Here is a 7,474-nt window from a genome sequence, read left to right as displayed (position 1 = left end):
CCCCCCCAGTTATCTGGCAACAGCCAGGTAGGCCTGGCCCACTATAAAAGGGGCTGCTTGCCCCCTCCTCCCTCTCTTACTCTCTTACTCTTGCCTCTCTCTTGCCCTCTTGCTCCCCCTCTTGCTGCATTTCCTTCCCCCCTCTCTCTATGTGGGCATGTCTGGCCTCTACTTCTCTACTTTCTCCCCCTCTCTGCCTTTCTCTGCCTCTACTACCCTCTTAGTCCCCTTCCCAGACACTCCTCCCTGCAAAAGGTACTTAACCTCAGGCCTGCCCTGAGAAACTGGGGTAAGGTTTCACTCATCACAGCTCTCCTCTGTCATGACAATAAATGCCTTAAAACCATGGACTGCCTCTTCTAATCCGGATCTGCTGTGCTGGAGCAATGGAGCAGGTCTTCCTTTAAAGAGCCGAGCAAGTAATCTCCCACAGGAGGCCTCCCTGTGCTCTCAGACACAGCTTCCATTGAGCCAAGCTGCCCACCAAGCAAGCCAGAGACACGTCCCCATGGGACCCAGCTGGAGTGCTCTCCTCTGCTTGCCCTCTTTCCTTTGGCCCCAGGCTAGAGCCCACCCGCCTCCAGTGCCCACCGCCCCTCCCCCCTTCTCAGCTCTTCTGTGACATCCAGGGGCTTCTGCGGCGCCCAGGAGTTTGAGAATATGTCATCTTGGGCCTCCGTGCAAGCCCGGGGACCCCAGCGGTGTCTGTGGTTCCCGAGAGTCTGAGCCAACTCTGGCAGTTCCGTGGGGACCTCAGACTGTGCCTTATCACCCCTGGAGCAGAGTCCTGAGGCTTCTCACAGCGATGTCCGCCCAGACGCCTGCCCAGCGTGGGGTGCACGCAGTCAAACTCCCTGTGTCCACGTCTACGGGCCGCCCTAACCCTGTGGCGGGCCAGGCGCGTGGCACCATTCTAACCTACATGAGTGCTGAGATTAAAGGTATCTGCCTGAGGCCCACAGTTCTTAAAAAAATAAAATAAAATCTTTGTCAGTGGTGGTGCACACCCAGCATTTAGAAGACAGTGGCAGAGGCAGGTGAATCTCTGGATTCAAGGCCAGGCTGGTCCACAGAATGAGTTCCAGGAGAGCCAGGCTATAAAACAGAAAGACCCTGTTTCAAAAAAAGTGACCTGGTCGAAGTCCCGGAAGCAGTATTTATCCTGTGTTTAGTAACTATGCCAGCTCATGACTCAGGACACCATTGCACAGCTGGGTGGAGCAAGGGAGTTGCCAGAGCAGGGTCCTACCAAACGGCCATGTGACAGATTAATGAATCAGTGCTTACATGTTCCCCAACCACCTTGCCTCCCTTGCATTCCTTACAGCTGTCCTTCCTGTAGGACCAGGTATCTGAGCCGACTTGTTCTAGTACTGGTTCCCTGATCCTGTCCCGCCCACCTGGCCAAGTCCCAAAAATCTCTCTTCAAAGTCCACCTCCCACACAGTGGCAGCCAGTAGCATTACACAGCTCTCTTGTTGGTTAGCCTGAATACCGTCTTTGTACTTCAGATTTCACTCCCTAATAACTTGTGGGCTCCTGGAGACTGGAGTAGGTAGTATCCAACAGTGGCATGCTCAGATCCTTGCTCTACACCCTCTGAGGATGGCCGTGTGATGGGACATTGTCACAGGCACGGATCTGAAGCCCAGGCAACCTACTGAAGCATCCAGGTTCTTGAGTGTCACAGCGAAGAAGTAGGTCAAGGACAGGTGGTTAGAGACAGAATTAGGTCAAGGACAGGTGGTTAGAGACAGAATTAGGTCAAGGACAGGTGGTTAGAGACAGAGACAGTTTGTTAAGAAAGGAGAAACACTCCCAGCACTCCAGAGGTAGAGGCAGGTGGATTGCTGTGAGTTCGAGGACAGCCTGGTCTACAGGACTAGTTATAGGACAGCCAGGGCCACACAAGGAAACTCTGGAAGGAAGGAAGGAAGGAAGGAAGGAAGGAAGGAAGGANGAAGGAAGGAAGGAAGGAAGGAAAGAAGAAAGAAAGAAAGAAAGAAAGAAAGAAAGAAAGAAAGAAAGAAAGAAAGAAAGAAAGAAAGAAAGAAAAACACACCTCATAATGAAAGTAAACTAACAGTTAAGGTAAAGCTTGTGGCTACAAGCCATGTGACCCTATATAGGACATTTGTATAGGATTTACCTCACTCATGTTTATATATTTTGGGTCTTTCTGGAGAATGTTCTTTTTGTTGTATGAGACCCAGATAGGGAAGGGCTTTCAGTTTTTCTCTGCCTCTGTCTTGCTTTTTATTTATTTATTTATTTATTTATTTATTTATTTATTTATTTATTTATTTATTTATTTATTTACTATGAGTACTCATCTTCACACACACCAGAGGAGGGCATCAGATCCCATTACAGATGGTTGTGAGCCACCATGTGGGTGGTGGGAATTGAACTCAGGACCTCTGGAAGACCTCTTAGCCCTTGAGCCATTCCTCCAAACCCCACCATTGGCTTCTTTAATACATTAATCAAGGGTGTGGCTTACATCTGTTTTCCTACTACAATCCAACCCCGTCCCCAAGTTTTTGGGGAGAGCAGAAAGATGATGACCTTACCTAAACCTTGTATTTTAAGATTATAAAACTATCACTTATCTTTAGGATATGTAACAATTTCAAACTTAAACTCCATGTAATTCAAGGATTCCAAACAACTCCTCTTATGGAAAATCCAACCCCTGGTGTCTGTATCCAGCAGATAAAATAGGGACAGTCTTGTGGTCCCTTTTAGGTAGGGACTATGACTACCTAAATGACAAATGACTACTATGACATATAGACTATTGACTGATTGCTGTCATGCTCCTGCATCTCAAGATAGAGAGGATGGTGGGTGACTATAAAGAATCATTTGTACCGACTGTCAATCAATTATAGAGGTGGGGCTAAAAATAACCAAAGATAATTTGGCCTGAAATCGGTAACATTCCAATTCTCCATAGTCAAAGAAAGGCTACAAATCATTCAATCAACTGGGTATAGAATGTTTAACACAGGGCTGGCTCTCCTCTGGGAATTTTGGTTCACAAAAGAGCACCTTGATTCTTTTTTGTGCCGATGAGAAAAGAACTTGAGAGAGAAAAAAGTGAAAATCAATTTATATCTTAGGACTGAATAGAAAGACTAATTTAAAAACGAAGGGAGGCAAGAAGTGAAGGAAGAGTGCTTGTCTTTGGGATCTGTATAAGGGTTGGAAAAATCACTGAAGACTGAGATAGAATGCAAAGACAAAAAGCATTTATTCTGCAGAAACAATCAGCATGTGGGGCTCAACCATTCTCTAAAATGGTGACCCCAGACAAAGCAGCACAGGCCTTCTTATACAGAACTGGAGGAACTCTCTAGAAGGATTAGGTAATCTAAAATTTCATTGGTGGGTGCTGGGGGGGGTGTCACATGTGGACAATGGTCTGCATTCCTATGCCATGAACTTCTAACCATAGGATGACATAGGGCTGCCCAGCACAGATGGTCCATTTGGAGATTTGATATTTCCCCATTTTTTGTGATTATCCCCAGGCTGACCTTATTTCTGGGTTTTATGGTCTGTTCCCGGAGTTGGTGATTATGGCCTCCTTTTTGAAATCAGGCCTGATTCTTAAATGGTGACAAATGGGGTTTATGTCATACTTTCATCTGATGAGTGTGTTAGTTACTTTCTGGCCCTGTGAGAGAACACAATGACCAAAAGCATTCTAAAGAAGGAAGTTTATTTGGGGTTATGTTCCAGAGAGATGGGGGGGGGCAGTGGAAATATTGTGGTGGTTTGAATATGCTTGGCCCCTTTGAAGAGGCACTATTAGGAGGTGTGGCCTTGTGAGAGGAACTACATCACTGTGGGGGTGGGTCTTAAAGCTCCTCCCAGTGCTGAAGAGTCAGTTTCTCCTGGCTGCAGTCAGATCAAGACGCAGAGCTACCTCTCAGCTCCCTCTCTAGCACCATGTCTGCCTGGATGCTGCCGCACTTCCTGCCATGATGTTAATGGACTAAACCTCTGAACTGTACGCCAGTTCCGACTAAATATTTGCCTTTGTAAGAGTTGCTTGGGTCATGGTGTCTCTTCACAGCAGTAAAACCCTAGCTAAGACAGACATGAAAGCGGACACTCAGAGGAGGAAGCCGGCTGATTACCTTTCCATCCACGTAGGAAGCAATGACAACAAACTGGAATTGGAGCAAAAGGATGAGCTCTCGAAGCTCACCTCCAGTGACATACTTCCTTTAGCCAGGTCACATCTACTAAACATGGTATAACCACTACCAAGTGGGGGACTAAGAGAGTGTTCAAGCACCCAAGTCTGTGAGCAACATTGCTCACTCAAACCACTAGATCCCATTCCCTCGAAATTGTTCAAAAATCTAAAACTTCCTCTGAGATTCAAGACGATCCCTTTGCAATAACTCTCTGTAAAAATCAAAGGGCAAATATCATACTTTAAGCGTATAATGCACAAAATATTCTTCCCCACTCCAAAAGGGAGGAAGGGAGGCATAGTGAGGAAGTACTGGACCAAAAGAAGACAGGGTCCCACCAGGGCAAAACACCAGATCCTATTGCTCCCTGAAGAGTAACCTGGGACTTTACATAGCTCCACCTCCCCAGCTTTGCCTCTCCCTTCCTGGACCCTCTTCCCTTCCTCCTCCTCCTCTCCCTCCCTCTCCCCCTCCTCCCAGTATATGCAGCTGTCCTTGGCAGACTTCTCCCAGCTCTGGCATCTCAGCTGGAACCCAGACTTCACTTTCACAGTTTCAGGCCATGGCCCCTCAGGACCTCACAGGGATTCCCCTGTCACATGTTGCCTGGCCCCAGCAGCAGCTCTCTGAAAATGAAGAGGAAAAACTCCCAAAGTCCTGACTCTTGCCTTCAGGCTTCCAAAACCAGCACCACATGATGGCACTTCCAAGTTTGGCTGTCAGCTTACACTGGGCTCTTCCCTCCTTGAACAGCATTTGAAGTAACTTCTGTATGTTCAAGCAGCAAGCAACTTACTAAACTTCTTTCACATGGTGCAAGCTCAGCTGTGTGGGGTCTTGCCCTGAGGGTACCATTTCCATTGTTCCAATACAGATGGGAGTATCTTTCCATCTTTTTTCCCCTAAGATAATTAATTTTTTTTTGAGAATTTCATATGAGTACTGTATTTACATCATTCTGCCTCTCTCCATCCCTCGGACATAAGTGTTGCTATTGAATCATTTGGCAAGAGCCATTCTGATTGTGGTTCATAGGCATTACAGCTAGGTGAACTAGTGGTTTTCTCTCTTAGTGCCTCGTAAAGCCCCTTCAGATACTGTGAGAGCCCATCCTTAGGGATAAGAGGCCTCTTATTAATGGCTCTAATGTCTCTCTCCAGCACAGGCCTGACTATAACAGCCAGTTTCCTACTACCCTCTTCCCATCCCTCACTATGATTTGCATGGTCTTTCTGTCTCTTCAGCAGTGACCTCTTAACCTGAGTAACTCCTCAGCCTGCTTCAGGTGTGTCTGAATAAACCCTGAGCTGAAATGATCAGCACAGGAATAGTTATTGCTAACTGTGTCAATTAAGTCGATTCAAAGCTTTATCATTTTTTTTTTTCTTGATGGCCAGAACAAGAATGGGCTTGTGTCTCTAAAAAGTCTCTTGGCGCCCAGGTTTAGGGAAACAGAGTTTTTAAAGGAAAAAATAAAAATTTAAAAAATTTAAAAACTCACAAAGACTATAATTTATGTCAAAATCAGATGAGAGTCAAAGGAACCTTGAAATGTTCATTCCTAGCAGAGCACAGTAATTATCTCAGACACAATGCCAATTATCTTTGACTTCTATCTTTTTTGGCTATTTTAGTTTACTTTGATTACTTTGACTGATATAAGTGGACTGTGGTCAAGGTCATGGAAATCTCTAATGTGTTGCAGAGGCAGACAGTGGTGGGGAGGGGGAATCGAGGGCTGAGAAGTGTCACAAACATATAATGGAGCCAGAACGAGATGATGTCACTCTGAACAAACTCTGCCAGACCCTGGCCAAGGAAGTTTCTGTTCCCCTAAGCTTGCTGAAATCCCCCGCCCCCATGTCGAAACTCCTGCCCCTCTACCTCACTGTCATTGCACAACTTGGTCACCCACTGTCACCCCATGCCTGTCACCTTCGCTCAGCTTTCTTAAGACTAGAGCTGTTGCCTAAATCTGAATGTGATTTCAGTTCTTAAAAGACCATTAAGAGAAAAATGCTGGTCAAGAGAATAGAGGCTCTGACTTGGGAGGTGACCTAAAATTCTATTTGGGCTCAGTCAATCACCTGGCCTAGGACTTACCCCACACTGAAGAAGGTGGGTTGGCCTTAAGCCATGTTAAGGAGCTAAGTAGATTAATTAGTCCTTCAATAAGATACCATACTTTCCCAGGGAACAGCACAGTAGCTTTAACAGGCATGGCCTGCAGCTTTGGGAATCTCACTTTTTTTTTTTTTTTTTTAATTATTAGGAAAAGCCCAACTTCCCTTGCACTTATGTCTTTTCTAAGCATGCTTTCTCTAACACGTTGGAACTTCCCCAATGTTTGGGACTTCTTTGGTCTTTTTTAATGCCTCCCTGCATGTAGCTCCTTCTCTGGCCCATGTGTGACCTTCTCCCTAGCTTAAAAGGCATGTTTCTTTTCTCTTCCCTCTGTCATTGTCCTCCTCCAGCAGTCTGCTGAAGCTTACAGCTTACCCTGGAGCTGTTTCCTTTAAACGCTAATAAAACTGTCCTTAAGCTCCCAGCTGAGTCTGTTCTTAAATTCTGTTATCAATGTGACTAAGGACAGGATCCCAATTTACTGCCCTATGGTTGTTGATTCAATTCCTGGTTTACACAGCTCTCTTAGTTGCCAGGCAAGCCCCAAGTTCCATCACTCACAGAAAAGGGAGTCACCAAACTCAGTGACACTGTGTGACTTTTAGGGATTTCACTTTCCTTAGATTGTTCCTGGGCTTTCCAGCCCCAGGAATAAGCAAACCGTGAGGAGCTTTTGTTAGGCTACTGGGCTGAGCAGAATCAAAGGACAATGGCTGGATTCACAGGCCCGCAGGATTCTAAATGTCACTGTGAATTCCAAGACTGAGTAAGGTTACACACTTCTACAATATTTTTATTTCTAGGGTGTTGTATTAGTCAGGGTTCTCTAGAACAGTGGTTCTCAACCTTCCTAATTCAGTTCCTCAAAACAACCTTCAATACGGTTCCTCATGCTGACCTGACCCCCCACAACCATAAAATTATTTTTGTTGCTATTTCATAACTGTAATTTTGCTACTGTTATGAAATATAATGTAAATGTTTATGGTTTCCAATGGTCTTAGGCGACCTTGTGAAATGATTGTTTAACTTCTAAAGGGGTCACAACCCACGGATTGAGAACCACTGCTCTAGAAGAACAGGACTTATAATAGATGTCTATCCTCTCTCTCACTCTTTCTCTCTCTCTCTCTCTCTCT

The sequence above is a fragment of the Mus pahari genome, chromosome 9 (genome assembly GCF_900095145.1).
Source record: "Mus pahari chromosome 9, PAHARI_EIJ_v1.1, whole genome shotgun sequence".
In the NCBI taxonomy this organism is placed as follows: domain Eukaryota; kingdom Metazoa; phylum Chordata; class Mammalia; order Rodentia; family Muridae; genus Mus; species Mus pahari.
The sequence above is the reverse complement of the archived record's forward strand: the minus strand, read 5'-3'. Positions refer to the sequence as shown.